At 35.5% G+C, this 23,220-nt stretch overlaps 1 protein-coding gene across 7 annotated transcripts in view; it reads left to right on the forward strand.

The window, feature by feature from the left end:
* The window catches only part of TBC1D5 (TBC1 domain family member 5), a 578,111-nt gene that overhangs the window by 162,109 nt on the left and 392,782 nt on the right, over nt 1-23,220 (forward strand). For 5 of the 7 annotated variants that reach the window (XM_030933427.1, XM_030933431.1, XM_030933434.1 and 2 more), the window contains one exon: nt 12,002-12,125. The exons of the other annotated variants lie outside the window; for them this stretch is intronic. The gene's annotated coding sequence lies outside the window, so the exon portion shown is untranslated. The remainder of the gene's footprint in view (nt 1-12,001; nt 12,126-23,220) is intronic. 7 annotated transcript variants of the gene reach the window in all.

Below are 23,220 nucleotides of genomic sequence, written 5' to 3' on the forward strand. Positions count from 1 at the left end.
TGTAAAGTAATTAACAAATTTATTGAGATACTAAATGTCTCTCTTTTCTCCTTCCTTTTTTTTTTTTTTTTTTTTTTTGAGGCGGAGTCTCGCTCTGTCGCCCGGACTGGAGTGCAGTGGCCGGATCTCAGCTCACTGCAAGCTCCGCCTCCTGGGTTTATGCCATTCTCGTGCCTCAGCCTCCCGAGGAGCTGGGACTACAGGTGCCCGCCACCTCGCCCGGCTAGTTTTTTTTTTGTATTTTTTTTTTAGTAGAGACAGGGTTTCACCATGTTAGCCAGGATGGTCTCGATCTCCTGACCTCGTGATCCGCCCGTCTCGGCCTCCCAAAGTGCTGGGATTACAGGCTTGAGCCACCGCGCCCGGCTCGCCTTCCTTTTTAAACTTCTTTCCATGAAGTACTTTTTACCTACTGTGGCAGTGTTCTAGGTGCTGGATCAACAGAGTTAAAATATGACTTTTTCCAATAGGAGCTTGTAGTTTATAGAGGAAAGAGTAGTAGTTAAAAAATTAACATCTAGTGTAATGAATAATGTGATAGATTAATGCATGGGAGACAGTGTACCCCAGAAGAAGGGTTCTTAAACCAGCTTGGAGGTCGGGATGGAGGATAGTTTCAAGGAAACTTCCCTGAGAATGTGCAGGCTGAATGTATATGAAGAATATTGAAATATTGAAAAAAGACACTCTAGGCAGAGGGAAATAATACCTGGGTAGCCTAGAAATGGCTACAAACCTAAAGTGTACTGAGGAACTGCAAGTAGTTTGGGTTTGCAAATTGAGTAAGAATGAGACCTGAGACTATAAATACAAAGTCTAGATTTTTGAAGAGTCTTGTGGGTTATGCCAAAAATTTGGGCTTTGTTTTTTTCCTAGAAGAGGAAAGAAAAATGAAAAATAGAAATAGTCTCAAATTGCAGTGCTAAGCATTGTGATCTACTGCAGGAATGTAACCCAAGGAGAGGTGACATCAGATTTGAATGTTAGAAAGAGCACTTATGTGAAATTTAGCAATTAAGATGAGAGGCAAAATTCAAGAGCCCAGATACTTACAAGGAGACTTTACACTAAATTAAGTCAGGGTCAGAGGTAAGGGAGAAGAAGGGACTAAATTGATCATATTTGACAGTTGATTGCATCTGAGGAGACCAGAAAGGAAATACTAGCATTTGACCTGCGGGAGAGGTTGGTTGATAAGGCCATCCCTACAAGAGAATACAAGAGGAGCAGTTTGAAAGGGGAGAGGATGACTTATGTTTGGACATCTTATTGATTAAAGATAGGAGATGGTTGAGTGTGTGGATCTCTCAAGGCCAGGAGATCAGTTTCTGTAAGAGATATGTACTTGGAATCACTAACATAAATGCTGGCATGAACTTATTTAAACATTATTTGCTAAGCATTTCCCAAGCATTGTGTTTGGCATTGATGGAGCAAAGATGAATAAGTGTATTTGATGGGTATCTAAGGTTGCCCAGGGATTATAGGTAGAGATAAGGAGAAGTCCTTGGATAAATTGACTCCTATCAAGCCAAGTGATGGGAAAAGAAAAACTTGTCCAAGCGATGAAGGAGGGAAACAGTGAATAATGATATGCCTGAACGCACAGCTGGAGACAACAACACGACAGTGTGAAAAATAGAGGGGTTAGAAGTGAGGTGCCAAAAGTGGTCGTCGAATTTGACATCTCTATGTAATGTGCCTTCATAAGCAATTGGAGTGGAGTAGTTTGAAGCAAAAATCAGCCCATTGGGTAGTTGATATATAACTGGGACATGAAGCATTATAGACTACCAGTGAAAGGTACTATGTTACTATTATCTGAAGAACTGACTGTCAGAGGGGGACACAGAGCAGCAGAGGTTTGTTCTTGATTTAGGAGAGACTTCAAAGTGTTTACATATTGGTGAAAAAGGCCCAGAAGGGGAAGAGAGAGAGGTTGATGTTATAGGAGAGAAAGTAAGTTAAAATTGTTAAATTTGGAGCAATGTATATGAAAAGATGGAAAAGATTTGGACTTACTAGTGGAGGGATGATTAGTTTGTACAGGAGGAGGGCTCTTTTTTTTTTTTTTTTTAACTGAGAATACAAGAAATATGAAAGGTGTGGATTTGACATGACAATTCAGATCTCCCAGGAGGCAGGTACCAAGATGGAATTAGAAGCTTAAGAGATTTCTTGGTGGGGGGGGGGGGGGGGGGGGGGGGGGGGGGAGAGAGAATGAGAATGAGAATGAATAAGCAGGCAAAGTCTTCGGACTCATGTAGGTTCAACACCTATGGTAAGAGAGGAGTAAGGAAGACAGATTGGAGAGGAGAAACTTCAGATTCCAATGCAGGTTTCAAAAAGTCCCAGCTGAGACAATGGTGAGGGGATAATGCAGTAGACAGAGCAAATTTTGCCTATTAGAGATGCCTTGTGTTGGCAGGAATGGTTTTTCCTGCAGCATCCCTGTCATTGTTTGGGAGCTGCATGGCCTTGTAAGATGTATGGGGAAAGTATGGCCTTGGCTTAAACATTACAGTGAATCCTGAAAGTATGAAAGCTGGATATTGTCAGCTGACTATAATTCCTCACAGCATTTTGTCTCTTAAGTAGTACATCTCCTTGGCTGCCACAGTGGATGTAGGTGTTTTAGTTGGGTGAAAGGGTCAAAGATGGAAGGAATTCCTGTTAGTCCATTATTTCCTCTGCCTTCAGGAAATTAGGTGTAGAGGAAGAGAAGGTGTGTGAGATTGTGAGTGTTGAAAGGCTTTCAGGACTTGATTAACACAGAGAAAGAGAGAGCAATGGACTGGTGAGATGTTAGTTGAAATAGTAGCTCATAGAGTCTAAGATTGATAAGAAAGGAAATGAAGCAAGAAGGAGAATAAGAGATTTAAATCAAATGAAGTCAAAGAACTAGATTTTTCAATGTGCTTGAAAGTATTTGTACTGAGAGTTCAGGAATTAGAGAACTTAAGGATAGAGAGAATTGTGATGATAAAGTGGTGTATTAGTTTAAGATTAATAGGCGAGCTCCACGAAATAGTGATATTTTGAAATCCTATCATGTGAATTAAGAATAAAATGTTATCAGCACAAAATGACAATTATAGGTATGCATCATAGAATCACAGTCATAAATACCGTGAAAAAGTACAAAGATATTGTAGTTGCTTAGTTTTTGTAGTGTAACTTTTCTGTAAAGCTAACTTTCAGAGTCACTTGTAATTATCAAGTTTCTTGATTGACTAAATCTATTCATTGTCAGGGAATGCAAATTTTTTTCCCTAGGAATTTTTTTTATGTGTTATTTTTCTCAATTTCTCTTATACCCTAAGAAAATATTTTAGTGCTTTTGTATTTCTCAACTCTTTTGAGTCAAGCATGTTGCCCTCTCCTAAAGGATCTGTTTGTGTCTCTAAAAGTCACCTGGTGGAAATGTTAGAGAAGTGAAAAACCTTGAAAACCTGTATATCCAAACATAACTTTAACTGATTAAGGAAGTATAGCATTATTAAATACATGTAAACAACTTTTCTATAGTTCTCTCTTTGTAGTTGGGACTTAGAGGTTGCAACAATAACTTTAACAATTAAAATAATATAATAAGATGGAATGATGGAAGGATGAACAAATACATCAACATTATGATACTGTAGTACAATAAAATGTAATTGAAGATTCTAGATGATAGACATATGAGTGTGCAATGTAATTTTTTTCACCTTTTCTGTATATTTGAAAATATAATGAAATACTGAAAAAGTAGAATATCATCTGCAACTTTGAAATGCATTAAAAATAGGATGGTCTAGTAGATGTAGTTAGGTAAGTGATACAATACATATAGTAAAATGTCAATTAGAGAATCTAGGTAGTGGGTATATGACTATTCACTGTAACTTTCCTGTAACTTTTCTGAAAGTTTGAAAATTTTCAGAATAAAATGTTGTAGAAAATAGTGTTATAAACAGATTTTCTAGTTAGAGATCTGAGTTATAGTTGTGTGAAGTTAGGCAAGTTACTTAATCTGTGAGCCATGGTTTCCTCATCTGTGAAGTGGGAATAATGCCTAGTTTGTAAATTGTTTTGAGTGTTAGAGAAAAAAAAAAATCTGTCAAGCTGCTGGCGAATGATAGGCATTTGATAATGCTTCTGATAATACTGAAACCATACACTTCAAATTTATATATTGTATCTTGGTTCTTGCTTACTATTTTTTAAATTTCAGAATAAAATTTTATGGATATGTGGGCCAGTTAACTTACTGGATGGAACTCAGGATAAGGTAAGGTCAAGGCCTCCACTTTCAGAGTCTGTATGTTTCATACTGGCTAAGTCTCTAAGAGTCACAACTTGAGCTCTACTGATGGAAAGTTGGATCATTCTCATACCAATGATGGAACCTCTGACGTTCTAATACCTGTAAAAAACACTTTTGATGTACCTTTTAAAATATTTTCATTTTGTAAATTGCTCATAAGTTCTCCAAAGTGAAGAGACTGTATATATGTCTTAATTGATAATTTGATGTGAATATATGTATACCATATGTCACTGCTAGCTTTTTTGGTGCATTAAGTTTTGTAGAATATATAGTAGATGAAAATTATATTTACTGCTAAATAAACATTTATAACGTGTATTTATGTATTTACAAATATATAAATATATATTGCTTAATAATCAGTATTACTTTCTCTGTCAGTGATGTGTTTTTCTTTTTTCCTAACAAAAGCCAGTTATCCTTTGGTTCCTTTTAAAGAAATGAAGTTGGATTTCTGGTTTGAGTTTCAGGCTCAAGTGCATTTATAATATACAGTCCTCTTGTTTTTTTTATTTGCTGTGTTTCATATGCAGGGTGGATAAAAATTACTGAACTTTTTATATTTATGTAAATTTATTTAAAATTAAATTCAAATTTACTACCATATGCCTCATGGGCTAAACATAATATAGACTATTATAATCATTTATATAAATTGGTTTTAAAAACCAGTTCAATATGTTGAATCAATATGTCATGAATTTCATATCTATATAGTTGTCATCCTAGTAAATTCCATGACATGTACTTTTACAGCATACAGATTTTAAATAAAATTGAATAGACTTTTCTAGCCTGCATTATGGAGGAACTTCTGTTGTCATCCAGTTGACTGATTTAATATTAGAAAAGAACCATGATGCTTAAATGTGAACCAGCCAGATTTTTTATATCTATCAAATCTTTTAGGATTGGGTTTTTATCTTTCAGTGATATTTGCTGATTATTCTCTGTTTGCAGATTTTTAGATGATGTAGAATAACATGAAAATAAATATTTACTTCAAGGTGTTATTCAAAGAGTGCCCTTGTTCTCTTTCTGTGGGTATTTGCCAGTGTATGGCTACAAATCTTTATGAAACATTAGGGTAATTACAAGGCATCTTTAAACCCATATACCTATATATTTTGTCAATTAATGAGGAGTGAAAGCACATCTTATGTGTATGCAGGGCAGATCTGTGATTTTTTTGAAATTAAAATGCATCAACATACTCAGATAGTTGGGGAGCAGTACTTTATTAGGAATACCAAATGCTGTATAGCTACATGAGTAAAAATTTAAAGCATGAGTAAAACTTGGGCAATTTTAAGATAGAAGAGATAAAAAGAAATATTGGGAGAAAAAAACAGGCAATATATAGTGTTATATGTTAATATTATTTATGTTATTCTTGAGCAAAAACCTAGAACAATAGTAATGAATTATAAAATATTAAATATGTTTCCTATTGCCAATACAGAACAAAAATTTCCTTTTTATTCTTAAAATATCTTCTTATGATTTAAATGTTAATTACTTAAATTCCTGGTAAAAATTTCAAATAAGGGAGATTTAGTATAATCAACATATATTTGTCATTGACCTTGAATCTTAACCAGTGCAATATCATATTTTACTGTGAAAATATAAAAATTAGTTCTTTTATTAGTAAAATTTAATGGTTATACTACTGAATGCTTAATAAAATAATATTTAATATATAAACAAAAGCAGTTTCTACCAACTCTGACAGTGTTCTCTTTTTGTAACCAAACTATGTTAATGTGGATTGACCTGCAGTTAGTCTTTATGGTTATAAAGAATTAGAATAATCTATTTTTAAAGAGTAATATATACCTTTCTAGCAACCTCTCTGTCATTCATCTGCTAAATATAAATTAGTAGTGAAAATACATGTGTATTTTAAATTCTTAGAGAATTTTTCCTAAACAATTGCCTGTTAGGGTCATTTGTTCTGAAAAATTATTCCTCCTACATTCAAAATTAAATGAAAAATGTAGAAGGGTGTTCACCTTTACTTTGCCATTCTGAATGCTTACTAGAACATTATTAGTAAAGCCTGCGATGCTCTATGAAGAGAAGAGTTAGGAAGGAAAGCAGAATTAGTATACTCTTGTTTTGATTCAGTAGGTCAGGGTTTTTAATTAGTTTTGTGTAACCTGAGAATTTTATACCTGGATGCCTATTCTTGAATATCTTTTGGTCTTTTATACTTGTGTGGTTCTTACCTTGTCATATATAGGTATATTTTGTTTATTTAGACCAATTGTTAATTGTCTTCAGAAAGCATCAAAGACTGAAGACTAGGTAATTTATTTTCAATGTGTAGTATTAACTGCTGTGCTGTATATACATTTTATATTTATGTCAGGAAAGGGTTGCAGAGGGGTGCTTTAGAACCACCTTTTCAGCTCTAAATAGCTATTGTGTACATATGGTAAGGTACTGCTGCTTAACAATTAGTAACTGCTTTGATGAAACTAAATTACATGTTTAAGTTCCCATCAGGAAGTCGCTTCACATATCTGTATTAATGTATTCAAGGCTCGAGAAGGAAAGTTAATTTTCCAGCTTAAATATTTAATTCAAGCTTAAAATTTAGTCTGTAATTAGAGCTCCCAAATGGCAGGAACATGGAGTATTTGTCCATTTTAATTAGATTGTTGTTTACCTATTAATTATATATCATATCTTGTCATATAGTTTTGATGGTAACAGATGGTGCTAGGAGTTAGTAAGGGTTTGAACAAAATAAGATTCCACATGATTTATTAAGTTGCACTTTATTAGTGAGTGGTCTGCTTTAGTCAGGTTATTCTCCCAAATAAGGACTGTGAAACATTTCACTAATTTTGGTAATTATTCTTTTGTGGACTCTTAAGAAATATTGAGCATAAAAAGTCTGAGATGAGAGATGTCTATTTAGAAACAAAATGAATTACTTGAGGCATCTTTATATTTAAGGAATATATATTACCAAATCATATAATTGGTATGAAGTTTAATGTATTTTGCTAGGATAGTGTTAGGGAAGCAAAATTTCATGTATTGGTAAAAATGTAGGCATAGGAAATGTTTCATATATGTATACAAAATTATGATTTAGGATAGGAAAATAATAAGATGATGATTAAGTTATGTATATCAAAGACATTCCTTTCCTGCCGTTTGAATTTAACAAAAAGACTGGGTTCTTTGTTTACCAAAATATTCTAAGAGCAGTTCTAGTTGTCTAGTGAAGTCGAACAACAGAATTCCCATATTCAAAAAGTAAATGTCAACTAAATAGACTTTCTAAGTTTGTTTATTCAAGATTTTATTAATTTTTCTGGTTAACTACTCAGTGTTCTAAAAGGAATAAATTTTATATGTGTGTATATGCATATATATGTGAAGGGATACAGACAGTAAAACAGAGAGAGGAGAGGGAAAGGGAGAAAAGGAAGGAAGGCTTAAAATTTTCAGCTTTTAGTCTTAGGTAGTTTATTTAAAATTTATTGGAATCCTTAATATCATTAGCTTTGGTTTGTGTTACTATTTATTAACTCTTAAGGTTCTTATTTTGAAATTGATGATGAGTGTTTTATAGCAAAAAGTAAACAGAAGGCCCTACTTTTATTAATTTAAAGATTTGCTCCAGAAGGGGATCCCTGATTCCTGCGTATCAGATCTTCCAAACTGTGGCCTTCTGTTACCTTTTACCTTCAGTAAGCAGCTTTGTTTTTGTTAGCTGTGTTTTGTCTTGTCTTGTTTTTGTATTTTAGTTTGTCCCTACTTATCAGTTTTTAGAAATAAAATTTGCTCTTTGTGTCAAAACTATTAATAATAATTCTTTGTGGTGGGGTGGTATTTTAAGGTAAGTGCCTAATTCCACATGTTCATAGCAGACTGTAAGATGTGTAATCTATGAACTCCTAGTGTGTACAAAATGCTCACATAACTGCATATATTAAGCACTTAAGCTTATCTGTGTTATGGAATTGAGATCTTTATCACTATATATTACAGTGTCTTTAAAACTGTTTGATTTATTCAGGAAAGAACTAAGTGATTTTTTTTCTCTACTGAATGAGGAAATTGTCATTTTAATGTGGCTTTAGTTTCGTGTTTTCCCTCCGTAGAATATTGAGTGCTTAAAAAGCAATCTCAAATATTGTGCTATAATGTTATAATATAGGAAGGATACTGCAGTATAGTTATAGTAATTAAAGAGACTATTGGAGGAAAAAATTATTTTTCATTTAGAATACCTGTAACCTTAGCTTGAAAGTTTGAATTTTTAACATTTCTTCCCTTTGTGAAAATGTGGGACTATATTTCCTTTGGCAAAGTTTTTCAAATGTAACATACTAATTTTCAAAAAAAGAAAAACACTAAAAGCATGTAAATTACTCTAATTTGAAAAGTTATCCTTTATAAAGGAATGATATTTCTTTTTGTTAAAGCATGGGAAATATCTATACATTGGTTGTGTTGTTTTATCTGAGGCAATAAATATATAAATAAAAGATTATTTGTTGTTGTCAACAGAAATAGCAATTGAAAATGGAAATGAGGTTTTCTTTGCAGTTGATTCTTTTCAACTCCTGGCCTATCACTTTGCTCTTTGGAAAGACTTTTATTTCAACAGCCAGCCATGCATATATTTACCTTTTCCAAAGAAAATTGTAGTACTGATTACTTTTTCTGTAATTATTATGGTCTTTCTTTTCTTAAAATAGCAATATATGAAAAATATTTAGGAAAATGTGATGATTGATGAATTAGTTTTACTACTTAATACTGCTTTCAAGCAACATAATCAGTTAACTGATACTCCTGAAGGACTTTAAACATAGTACTCCAAAACTGTTACTGAATGAATAGCTAATGTGCTTTGGAGTAGTGACCATTTGGGAAAAGATGATTGTAGGATTGACCTCCTAGTGATATGCAATCAGTGTTTTTAGACAGTGTCTTAAAAAAGTTAATAGGTTCCATTAAATCCAGTTCCTCAGGTACACAAGTTTCCCCAAAACAGGTTTTAGGAGTAATAAGTACTGGGACAGTAACAACTAAATACTAATTATTCCAAACATTAAAGAACAGAGTTTTTTGTTTTTTTTTTTTTCCTTGCTAGTAGAAAAACCTAACTTTAGAGTTTTTAACTTTCATTTTTTTCTAATATAGTTGAGCAAAAGCACAACAAAAGTAAATATATGTTACATTTGATTTTTGGGCTCATTTTATTTTTTTCTTCTTTTTTTCGCACTCATGGTACTACTATGCATTGTGACAGGTTCAAAATTAAAAATAATCTGTAAGCGGGATGTTGAAATCATCATGATTTGATGTCTGGATGCTGATTTGTTTTTAACATATAGGAAAAATGATAGCCATTTGTCTTATGCTGACTACTTAAGAGAGAGGTGAGGATTTGATGAGATCCTCAGTAGTAGTGGTGGGACATACATAGGGCATCAACTAGCATGGTGGGTAGGATGGGTGAATGAAGATTCTAAATATATTAGAAGTTCCTTGCCTGGAACTCCTACCTCCTTCTTTCTTTAAGAATCAGTTCAAATTTATTTCTCTTGTAAAATATTTTAGCTTGTACATTCATTGTCACTTTGTATGTACACTGATCATGTTGAATTATGATTGTTTACATGTCTGTTTTCCATTAAACTGTAGGCCCATGAAGCTTAAGGGAGGGTAGTAATTTATTTATGTTTTTGCCTCCAATGTTTTCAGCACAATGATTTGATTCATAATAGATGTATAATAAATGCTTGTTAAAAGATGAATAAAAGTATTTCCTTTTATAGGGTATGGCTATCATGAAAGATAATGCAGTGGATCTGTGAGGAGCTCTGTAAAGGTTTTCAACTTTTAAGTAATGATAAAAATATTTTTATAAGGCAATGTCTGGGTTGTTTTTTTCCTCCAATTTGCTTTTCCAGGTTCAACTATCTTTATTTTTTGCTAATGTATAAGTACTTCATGTGTTTGCTAAAATAGTCAAACAGTACAGAAATGTATGAAGTTAAAAACCACTTGTAATTCTTTCCCCAGTGATGACCATTGTTTCTTACTTGAATATGTCCTTCCAGACTGCTTTTTAAAAATATCTTTGTCTTCTCTCGTTTCCTTTTTAAAATTTTATAAGCCCTTTCTAAATATACTGCTTTGATATCTTAATTCTTTACTCTTCACATGGTGAGTCTATAACCTTATATTATACAGAATGTACTTTGAGAATTCCAGGTGACATTTTCAGACCTTAAGTGTACTCCATTTTGAAATATATTTTTGCCTTTGCTTCTATGATATTATGCCTTCCTGATTTTCCTGATTCATTGTGTTGTATTCCTCAAGATCTAGTGCTTTTCTCTTCTCACTGTACCCTTCTCTTGGCAATCTAGTCTGTGTCTATGACTTCAGTTAACCACTTTGTATGCAGGACTCCCAAGTTAACAGATCCAGCCTAGGCTACTGTTATGACCTCCAGGCCTGCATATCTGTCTGTCTATTTGATGTCACTTTTCTTGGATTTCATGATGGTTCCTCAAATTTGACAAGTCTAAATTTAAATTTATTATATTCTTCCTTTGTTCAGTCCTTCTCTGTCTAGTTTTCCCAATTTTAGTCAAGAATATCTTTCTATCCAGTTGTGCAACTAGAAAACTCTCTTACCATAACTAATCCATCAACAAATATCCCCTTATCATGTACGTAACTGATATATTTACAGATTTGTTTGGGATTTAGTTTTAATCTGTTGATCCTTATGTCTCTCTTTACGCAAACCTTACACCTTTAAGTAACAGGATTTATTGTTTTTCTATGTTATAGGGCTATTCCCTTTATATCATTATTCTTTTAAAAACTGTAGGTATTCTCAGACAATCTACGTGGACTTCAGAATCTTCCTGCCATCTTCTGTCTCACAGTCCCTTTGGAATTTTTATTAGATTTGCATTAGATGTATCAATTACTTTATAGAAAATTTATATATCCCAATAATAAGCATTCCCATCCAGGAGTATGTTGTGCATCTTGATTTGCCGTTTGGGTCCTTCAAACAAGTCACACATTTTTTTTATATCTAGGTTTTCACAATGCACCAAGACTGTTGTTGCCCTTGTGCTGGGTTATTTTAGTTATGGTTGGTATTGGTTTGTTTGGTGTTTAGCACAGTCCCTGGCATATCACTCACAGTAAATATTAAGTTTTGAGCAGTGTTTAGCATATAGGGAATCTTTCTTTCTTTCTTTCTTTCTTTCTTTCTTTCTTTCTTTCTTTCTTTCTTTCTTTCTTTCTTTCTTTCTTTCTTTCTTTCTTTCTTAATAAGTCATGCGGTCTTATGATTTAAAAATTTTTTAATTTGATTATCTTCAGTTTTTGTAGACACTATTAGGTGCAAATTATAATTTTGTCTTCCTTTTAAAATTTATACTTCTAATTTCTTTTACTTGACCTACTGGTTTGGGTAAAATCTCTCTAACAATGTTGAATTAATAGGATTGGCATTAATAGCTAATATCTTTAGGTGTCTGTGTTTAAATGGCAAAATCCATTTATGTTTTGCATTATAAATGCTATTTATGAGTTTTTTTTCACCCTAATGCTGTATTGATGAATGGAAGTTTTATATTTTGTTTGCTTAGTTTATTATTTTAATTTAATTAGTTAAATTTTTTTTAGAGATGGGATCTCACTCTGTCATCCAGTCTGGAATATAGTGGTGCAGTCATAGCCCATTGTAGCCTCCATCTCAAGGACTCAAGAGATCTTCCCTCCGAGGCCTCCCAAGTAGCTGGGATTACAGGTATGTGCCATCATACTCTGCTAATTGAAACAAAGTTTTTTTTTAATCAAAGGTTTGCCACATTCCGTGACACATCGTTACATCTTTTTTCCTTTAGTTGACTTGCATAATCAGTTAATAGACTTTCTAATCTTTGCCCTTGCATTTGTGGAAAGATGACTTCTCGTTCATGATGTATTGTGAGATCGCTCCTCTGGTGCTCTCTTTGTCATGCTTTGGGGTTAGGATCATGCCAGCACAAAATGAACTGGGACAGTTTCTTTCTTTTTGGAAATTTGTCCTTTCTTACAACAGATTTGTCCTTTCTTATTTTTTATTTCATTTAGATCTTCAAATTTGTTGCCCTAAAGCTGTACATAATACTCCTCACCCTCCTGCTCCAGTGTTTAAATAATCTTATTGAAGGCTGGTATTATCTTTCTTGCTGTTACTAACAATACTTTGTTTTTTCCCCTTCCACTTGGTCAACTTATCAAAATTTAGTCTATTTTATTGAGCTTGCAAAGAAGGAAAGAACTAGCTTGTTTGCTTCTCTGTCTGCTATTTTATTTGGTTTATTTTGTTTTTATAGTCTTAAGTGCTGGCTCATTTATTTGTTATATTTTCTTTTGTTTTACATTTAACAGAGTGCTAATTTACGATTTTTTTTGCTCTTACTAGAGCTTTGATTGAACCCTCTAAGTTTTTACATGTATATGTAAAAATGTGTGTATCATATGTATGATATGTGTATGAAATTAATTTGCTTTAATTAGCTTTCAACCTTTTCATCATAACATAGATCACAGATACAGAAAACCATTCATAACAAATATATGTCTTGGTGAATTATTTTAAGGTAAACATGCTTGTAATTATTACTTAGGTCAAGAAATAGAACTTTACCAGCCACTGCAGAAGCTCTTCAGTGTGTTCTATGCCAGTCACAACCCTCTTTTTCCCTCCAAAAGTAACTTCTGACTTTCAGAATAATAAATTATTTGTTTCTTTTTTTTTTTTTTTTTGGGACGGAGTCTTGCTCTGTCCTCCAGGCTGGAGTGCAGTGGCGCGATCTCAGCTCACTGCAGGCTCCGCCTCCCGGGTTCACGCCATTCTCCTGCCTCAGCCTCCTGAGTAGCTGGACTGCAGGCGTCCGCCACCGCACCCGGCTAATTTTTTTGTATTTTTAGTAGAGAGGGCATTTCACCGTGTTAGCCAGGATGGTCTCGATATCCTGATCTCATGATGTGCCCACGTCGGCCTCCCAAAGTGCTGGGATTACAGGCGTGAGCCGCTGCGCCTGGCCCTATTTCTGTTTCTTTATGGTTTTGTCACTGAAGTGTACGTCTCTAGACACTATAGTTTAGAATTGTTCATGTTCACTTCAAAAAAGTTTTTTTTTTTTTTTTTTGAGATGGAGTCTTGCCCTGTCGCCCAGGCTGGAGTGCAGTGGTGTCATCTCTGCTCACTGCAACTTCCGCCTCCCGGGTTCAAGCGATTCTCCTGCCTCAGCCTCCCTAGTAGCTGGGATTACAGCTGTGGGCCACGACGCCCAGCTAATTTTTGTATTTTTAGTAGAGACGGGGTTTCACCATGTTGGCCAGGCTAGTCTTGAGCTCCTGACCTCATGATCCGCCCGCCTCAGCCTCCCGAAGTGCTGCTGGGATTGCTCCCAAAGTGGTGTGAGCCACCGTGCCCGGCCTCCCCTGCGCCCCGGCCCCCCCCACCGTGCGCTTTCTTTAAGACAGGGTTTTACTCTGTTGCCCAGTTTGGAATGCAGTGGCATAATCACAGCTCATTGCAGCCTTGAACTCCTGGGCTCAAGTGATCCTCCTGCTTAGGCCTCCTGAGTAGCTAGGACTACAGATGCATGCCACCATGGACCATGGCTGGCTTATTTTTAAATTTTTTTAGAGACAGGGTGTCTCACTTCGTTGCCCAGGCTAGTCTTGAACTCCTGGCTTCAAGTGATCCTCCCGACTCGTCCTTCCAAAGTGATGGGATTGCAGGGGTGAGCCACTGAGTCTGGACTATATTTTACTTTGAAGACTTTCTTAAGCAGCAGGTTTTTCCCTCCAGCCCTTTCTTTTCTTTATATATTATTCCCTGAAGTACCTGAGTTGTTTGACCTGCTGAGTTCCCTGCAATCTGGATTTTGTCGATCTTGTATTCATGGTGAAGTTAAACATTTTGTTCTATATTTTTTTCTAAGTTGGCAGGTAGAGTCAGAGTTTGGTTGCATTTAAACTTAATCCCTTAGATAGGACTATAGGTGCCATTGTATTTTCTCATCAGGAGGCACATAGTGTCTTTTTAAAATTTTAAATGTTGGCAGGTATTGATTCTCAAAGCCTGCATCCATTAACTCATCATGTCATATGTTATATAGTGTTTTTGTTATGTAAAGTAACTAGAAATGAAATCTGTTTCCATTTGATTATCTAACAGGGACTTTTTTGTCATTAAAAAAGTCTAGATTTGGCCGGGTCAGGTGGCTCACGCCTGTAATCCTCGCACTTTGGGAGACTGAGGTGGGTGGATCACGAGGTCAGGAGTTCGAGACCAGCCTGGCCAATATAGTGAAACCCGTCTCTACTAAAAATACAAAAAATTAGCCGTGCATGGTGGCGGGCACCTATAGTCCCAGGTACTTGGGAGGCTGAGGCAGGAGAATCGCTTGAACCCAGGAGGCAGAGGTTGCAGTGAGCCGAGATCGCACCATTGGACTCCAGCTAGGGCAACAGTGCGAGGCTCTGTCTCCAAAAAAAAAAAAAAAAATTCTAGATTTGTATTGTGGTCAGTGAATGTGAATTCTACATTCTCACAGTGTATGAATATGATCTTTATCTCCTCTTACATATGAAAATTTGCAAATGTCTTACGGCATTTGTAAAGATTTATCTTATTTTGCTTGTCATTTAAATGTTTTAGGCCGGTCTTGGTGGCTCATGCCTGTAATACCAGCACTTTGGTGGGAGGCCAAGATGGGCAGATCACTTGAGATCAGGAGTTTGAGACCAGCCTGGCCAACATAGTGAAAACCCATCTCTCCCAAAAATACAAAACATTAGCTGGATGTGGTGCTGCATGCCTGTAATGCCAGCTACTTGGGAGGCTGAGGCAGGAGAATCCCTTGGACCTGGGAGGCAGAGGTTGCAGGGAGCTGAGATGCCACTACACTCCAGCCTGGGCAACAGAGCGAGACATCGTCTTAAAAAAAAAAAAAAAAAAGTTATATATATATATAGCTATTAAAAATGAAGATTTACTTATTTATTTATTAGAAAGAGAATAGGAAATAGACCGTAAAATATTTAGGAAATTGATGCGGAAAATATGGGGAATGAAAGATTTAGTTTCTATATTGTGATTGAAGGCAAAGTAGCTCTGAGAAAATGGAGACTATCACTCTTGGTTTTTTTTTTCTCACATATATAGGTTTTATAGCTATCTTGTTTCTAAAATTGTTCATGGAAAATTTCTTAATTTTTGTTATGATCAGTTACTGATGTATAAATATCTGGTTCTATTTACCAGTAAATAGTTAGAATTGATACTTGCTCTTTGACTAATCAGTTAAACATTTATCAGCACTAATATGCTTTTCATTCATGTTAAGCAGTTTTTTTTTTTTTTTTTTTGAGATGGAGTCTCGCTCTGTCGCCCAGGCTGGAGTGCAGTGGCCAGATCTCGGCTCACTGCAAGCTCCGCCTCCCGGGTTTACGCCATTCTCCTGGCTCAGCCTCCCGAGTAGCTGGGACTACAGGCACCCGCCACCTCGCCCGGCTAGTTTTTTTGCATTTTTTAATAGAGACGGGGTTTCACCGTGTTAGCCAGGATGGTCTCGATCTCCTGACCTCATGATGCGCCCGTCTTGGCCTCCCAAAGTGCTGGGATTACAGGCTTGAGCCACCGCGCCCGGCCCAGTTGTTTTTATTTTTTATTTTATTTTGTGTTGAGGGAGGATGGTACTTTAGGTTGTGTGCGTGAATTTTGTAGCAATATAAAAATGTAAATTTGTTTTGCCTTTTCCTACTCTGACTTTTCCTACATGTGTGTTTACCAGTGTCTTCAATGGTTTTCTTCTACTTGTTTATTCTTTTATTTCTGTTTGTATTCATCAAAACAAAAGAAGTGGTCAGTGAGTATAGTTCATTTCTGTATGTAAATTATTGTTCTAAGGCAGTTAATAATGGTAACTTCATGCTATTAAGGGTTCTGTAGTATATAGCAATCATTTATAGAAAGTTTTCTTAAGTAAATTGTTAATAAAAATAATTATATTATCAAAATTTGAAAATGAGTTACCTTTTTGATAAATCAGAGCTAATTTAAGATTATCTTTTAAAAATGTCACTCATGATCAGTTGCATTCTATTAAGCTTTAAGGGATGGGACAGAAAGGTATGCAGCAAGACATGCCAAAATCAAACCTTATGCTCTTGGAGATTATTCCGATATTAGCTTATAAGATGGCATCAAGAGGAGAAACCAAAGGTGTAGAGGCAGGCTTAGTAGTTATTGTAATGTCTGTGGTAAGCAATTAGGAGAGCCTTAATTGAGTAATGACTAGTCGTGAAAAGGTGAAGATGACGATGAAAATATGGGAAATGGAAATGAATTTTAAACCAATAGAAATTTCTTACTTTTTGGTAGGCTTAAAAACAAACTAGGCCAAGCACGGTGGCTTGTGCCTGTAATCCTGGCACTTTGGGAGGTCAAGGCAGGTGGATCACCTGAGGTCAAGAATTTAAGACCAGCTTGGCCAACATGGTGAAACACTGTCTCTACTAAAAATACCAAAAAATTAGCCGGTTGTGGTGGTGCATACCTGTAGTCCCAGCTACTTGGGAGACTGAGGCAGGAGAGTCACTTAAACCTGGGAGACAGAGGGTTGCAGGGAACTGAGATTGCACCACTGCCTGGGTGACAGTGAGACCCTGTCTCAAAAAAAAAAAAAAACCAAAAACCAAACTGTTGGATACCAGCAATTTCAATGGTTAGACATGTAAACCAAACATAAAATTCTAAGCTCCCCAACCAACTGAATGGATCCTCTTGTTGTCCAAGGGGATTCCAAAGAACTCCGAAAATCTTGCTCATGCCATGACAGGAACGGAAAGATCTGTCATGGCTTGTTTGTACTCTTCTTGCTTTGGAGTTCAGGCACAAAACTGAGCAGCATTAACATTAAAATAGAGATTATAAGACTGACAAAACAGACTCTTTGTAGCACTAAGATAACAAATAACCACCCTGACTGTAGTATAGCATCGCATGACAGATAGCAGGCCCTGTAAGAAATCAAAGTATTTTACCCCATATTTAACATATTTTGAAATGGCCCTTCAGGGTTCTCTCTTGTGGGAGAAGTTTATATTCTGAATAGAATCCCATTCCCATTCCCTTCCCAGCTGTTTTTCTGATCCTGAAGAGATTAGCCGAGAGTCCAATACCTTTTAAAGATTTAATAGGAAACAGTTGCCATCTATGGCCTCTACCTAACTCTTTTAACTAATTGCCAACCAGAAAATTTTTGAATCCACCTATGACCTGGAAGCCCCCTTGCTTGGAGATGCCCCGCCTTTCTGGACCGAACCAGTGTATACCTCACGTATATTGATTCATGTCTTATGTATCCCTAAAACGTATAAAATCAAGCTATAAACACGGCCAACTTGGGAACATGTTCTTAGGACCTCTTGAGGCTGTGCCACGTGTCATATTCCTTAACTTTGGCAAAATAAACTTCTAAATTGATTGAGACTTGTCTCAGATACATTTTGGTTTACAGAGTTAATAAATTCATTGTCAACTTGCATTAGAAAAAAAAAGCACAAGGCCCGGCGCAGTGGCTCACGCCTGTAAATCCCAGCACTTTGGGAGGCCTACGAGGGCAGATCACAAGGTCAGGAGATCGAGACCATTTTGGCCAACATGGTGAAACCCTGTCTTTCCTAAAAATACAACAATTAGCTGAGCGTGGTGGCATGTGCCTGTAATCCCAGATACTCGGGAGACTGAGGCAGGAGAATCGCTTGAACCTGGGAGGCGGAGGTTACAGTGAGCCGAGATCACGCCACTGCACTCTAGCCTGGTGACAGAGTAATACTCTGTCTCCGAAAAAAAAAACCACACACACACATACTAAATCTATGAAAGGAAGAGATAATGGAAGGGCTTTATAAATTACGAGGAAACTGTCAGTGATACAAGCATGGAAAGATTTTAGGGAGAAAGTAGATGTGGTTTTTAATACCCAAATTCTACATGCCCTACAGGCCAAATCCCATTTGTGTAAAGCTTTTAGTCAGTACCCAAGTGCAGAAAAGTGCTTCACGATGGGAGAGAATAAAGAATGTATGTATTATTTGTCAGTAACCTTTGTTGGTTTTCTAGAACATGTTCCTGTGCATAACATAACAAGAATAATAAGAAAGAAAAGTTGTATCCTTGTGCTTCACTTCAACCAGAGTATGTCCAAACTAAGCCTCTTAGATAAAATTTCCTGCCTACGGTAGTGTTTTCTTTTGCCATTTCACTATCCTTTGAGGACACGTACCAGCTACATCCCAGGAGAGCTTCCCCACTGGTTTCATTAGCTATGAGCAGCCATTAGAACTCTGACTTGTCTCCCACATTACTCCACTGTGAGTTGTGTTATAATTTCTTTGAAATATTATTTTCAAAAGATGTTTCTGGGTGAGTTCCTTTAAAAGACTGAATTACTGAAATAGTAGGTAATGGGCTTGGTTAACGGCTTTTTGTATTCACTGATAATCTCTTCACGGTGACCTCAAGCTGTTGTGTACATTTTAGGTTATTTGATGCAGTCTTTTCTCACTAAACATGTTATGCTGCTGTAGAATAGGGGTTCAATCTTATATGTCCTTGTATTCCTTAATTTATGAGATGGATGAGGTGAAGGTTGACTGTAAAAATAGTACATGCCATACAAACAGAAGATACTACATACTTAAACTGACATAGTAGGCTGAATATTTGGGGAACAGATGTTGACAGGATTTAAAAGAGGGAAGGAACACTTGTCCGTAGAAAATTCAGCCAGTTCCCTATTGGTAAATACTTGGATTGTTGTCAACATTTAGTTTCTGTAAACAATATTGTAATGAATAAGCTTATATAGGTCCTCAATCTCTTATCTGAACCCATAAGGGGACTAAATGTTTTGGTATTCATAATTTTCTGGATTTTAGAATTGTTAATGTGATACATGTTCTAAAATTACAGAACACTTCCAGTGGAGGCAGCACTCAGTAAACAAATAAGTTACTATTTCCGATGGAAAATGTGTGATTATTCACACTGTTGGTTAAATAAAGACCATAAATAGCTTTATATCAATTCAAGTCAAGTTTTGTTGCCAAACGACTTTGTGTCAAAGTTAGGATATATCGCTTGTGGCTTTTGGAGATTTGGGACATGTACATATATGTGTGTGTGCTGTTAGACTTGTAGGAATAATTTCCAGTTTGGATTTTCTGGATCAAGAGAAAATACATTTGTAGTTTTGTTAAATAGTACCAATCCCCCTCCCTTGGTGTTGTACCATTTCCCACTTTTTTCAGCAACGTGTGGAGGGAAAGCTGGTCTTTCCCAGTCTTACTACTAATGTGTGTTGCCAGACTTTTGGATTTTTGCCAGTGTAATAAGTGAAAAATAGAATCTCATTGTAATTTTACAAGGAATATTTTAAAAGACAAGAATTGCAGTTCTTAGGCTTTGGCTAAGGACTTTGTGTATTGACTGATAACCTCCTTACAGTGACTATGAAGAGTTCCTTAAATAGCAGCAGGGACACATGACACCATTCCCTCTCTTTCTTACCCATCTCTCTTTTGTCTCAAATATGGTGCCCCAAGTATATTTGTGCTTTTGTCTGTTAATCTAGTAAAGAGTGAACACCTATCGTAGTCAATTTTGTATTTTTCACTGAGTTTGTATAATGACAGTGCATTTTCTGTCTCCCAGGCAGGATTTCAGGCTAAAACATTAATAGTAAACAAAAACACTGAGAAGTGCAAAATTTCCATGTTACATGTTAGGATATACTCTTTCTCTAGCCCCACAACTCTGGATTTATTCTAAAGCTCAGTTCTGCCTTTGGGCCTCTGTATTACCTGTTTCTTCTCACTGGAATAAATAACCTTCATCCAAACTCCCATGACACACTCCTTTTTTGTCACTCAACTCTGTTTAAATGTCACCTCTTCAGATACCTGAATACCCAGTCTAAAATAGACCCCATTCTCTCTCTGTCTTACCAACTTTTTACGATTTTTATCATAGCTATTAGCACCACCACCTGGTGTTTTTATATTTATTTTCTATCTCCCACCAGTAGTATTTAAGCTCTATTTGATCAGAGGCTACTGTCTTATTTAGTACTATGTCCTAGGGCCTAGAATAGTGCCAGGCATGTGTTCCATTTTTAGTAATTGCTCTTGGAATGAATGTCTTCTTTCATAATTTGCCTTTCTGCTTAACCTCCAGAATGTTCTTCCCCTCAGCCTGGTCTAGTCAACTCCTATATATCCTTCAGTGTGCTGTTTGACTTAGGAAAATGATTTATACAATTTATTCAGAAACTAATAATTGTTTTGATTTTCCTTTGAAATGTTTCCAGAATTCTCAACTTGAATTATGATTTTGAAGCATAAGGACTCTGACAGGAGGGAGCTTTGTCCAGCCATGTTAGTTACTTTGCTTTATAAAGCTTACTTCTTTGATATTTTGGTGATTGTTATTCCCTTTTTTTGTCCCCTCTTAAGATCATAGGTCCTTGTGTTAATCATCTGGAAGGATTGATGTTCTGTATATTCAAATGTTAGTTGTTGAGTAATAGTTTTCACATATTAGAGATAGCCTAAGGGAAAAAAGTTACATAAAACTACAAATGTATACTGCTCAGAAACAAAGTTTCCCATGCCATTGCTCAGGTGCTGCAGATGTTGAAGATGGTATCAACACATACCATATGTGTTAGAAAATAAAAGGGATAAGGGCAGAAGTTTAAGAAATCAGAAAAACTTTATCTGTGAATTTCTTCTTCTTATAAGTTTAAACTAGACATTATGCCTTATTTTAATACACAGTTGTTTTTTGTGTTTGTATGTTTTATGTTTTGATCACTGTTCAGTATTTAAACTCCTTCAAATGTGCAAAGATTAAATGTTTAATAAAAATTGCTTGTTGTTTTCAACATCTGTGTTCAGAGAACAATGGCCCACTAGAGTGCAGAAAGCTTGTAAAGTTTTCAAATGTATTGAGAATGACAGAAAGTTCAGTGAAGAGTTTGCTTCCCTCATTACAGAACTACTTCTGTGGCTGCGATTACACTAAGAGCATCTTTAATTGCTTTAAAATCTGAATGCATGATAAGAATGGATTAATTTGATTTTTCTGTTACTACAAGTAGCAGATGGTTTATGTCTTAGGAATGCTCATGTTGTAAAATGAGATCCCCAGCTCATCCGTGATTGGTCACTGTTAATGAAGCATGCTGTGCTGATTATTGATTTAGAAAATGAGGATGACATGAGTATTGTGTGTGTTGCTGTAATAAATTAAAGAGGAGTATTTTAATAGCCAGCAGACATACACCTTAAATAACATGAAATATTTGATTTTCTATTCAGGTGGTCTCTGCCCTGTCAAACTAATTTTATTGTTTATTAAAAAGATATACTTTTATAGTTTCAGCTAACAAGCAGATGGTCGTCTTTACTTATTTCTGTTTTGTATTGCTGTATGACCGATCAGATGCATGATAGGAACCCAAATTAGCTTGTTGTCTGCAAAGCAATGGTGTAGCCATGGGAGAAAATCTTTTGCTGTATATATGTGTGTTAGAGAGAGTGCATGTTTGTGCAGTTAAATACACACACACACACATACAGAGCTATTTACTGTTTTCTTAAGTGTTTAATACTTGTTTTTTAATTAAAGCTATATATTGAAAGTTTTGTAAGATACTAGTTTTTCAAATAAATTTTTAAAATATAGATGGAAGGGGAAGAGAATTGCAAATTTTTGTTTTTTTGGTTTTAGACAGTTTCATGTGAACATGACACAAATTTATAGTCACATTTTATTGCAGCCACATTGTAAAAGTCAGGGTGATGACAGTTTATTGATATCTTCACTTTGCATTATGTGGTATTTGGTGATGTTCACAGATATGTAAGTGTTTTATCTTTATGGCAAAATAACATTTTGTGACTCACAGTAGTTAGATTGCCTCAAGAACTAAACATATAATGTATTGGATTAAAAATTTTAAAATTATTTTATGACATTTTGTTTTACCATAATTTTAATTGTGGCCATGCAGTAAGCATTGTAGATTAGAGTGCTTCTTACCCTGACTGTGGGTAAAGCTGTAGAAGAAGACCCTCTGTGGTGGGCTTTTTTTTTTTTTTAAACTTTGTGTGTGTACACTGGGTTTTAAATTTCAAATATTTATTGAATCTTGTTTAACTTTTACAGGTGTGTTTCAATTCAGATGAACATGACCATTTTTAACAGTATAGTGGTATTTCAGAGTGATGTAGCAGACTGAAATTATAGGCAGTGGAATCAGGGTCCTAAAGTAAACTTTTACTGCAGATAGGAATCAGCAAGGTAATGGGGAAATCAGTATTCTTAAATCGCCCACTTTTAACCCTGACCGTAGCCATTTAACAGATATTCATAGTAGTAAATATTTTCCTAACAAATACTTTAGTAATAATTCCAAAGCACATAGAAGGGGGAAGACTCAATGATTTAAGGGGTTTGATTTGATAACAATGTATCATTTATCCACATAAACAAAGTATTAGTCAATTTGATACTCATGAGGTCATCATCCTTCATATTAGATTATTTTACAGGAAGCCTAAGAAAAACCTTTAGAGATTGTGAAGTAAAATGGATTAATTGTATCTTTCACGTGACAATCCACTTTGCAAAAGGGTAGTAGGAAGCCATTCATTATTATTTTCATTATTATTATTATTATTATTATTTTTAGACAGAGTCTCATTGTGTTGCCCAGGCTGGAGTACAGTGGCGCAATCTTGACTCAGTGCAACCTCTGCCCCCTGGGTTCAAG

This window comes from Rhinopithecus roxellana, chromosome 1 (genome assembly GCF_007565055.1).
Source record: "Rhinopithecus roxellana isolate Shanxi Qingling chromosome 1, ASM756505v1, whole genome shotgun sequence".
In the NCBI taxonomy this organism is placed as follows: Eukaryota; Metazoa; Chordata; class Mammalia; order Primates; family Cercopithecidae; genus Rhinopithecus; species Rhinopithecus roxellana.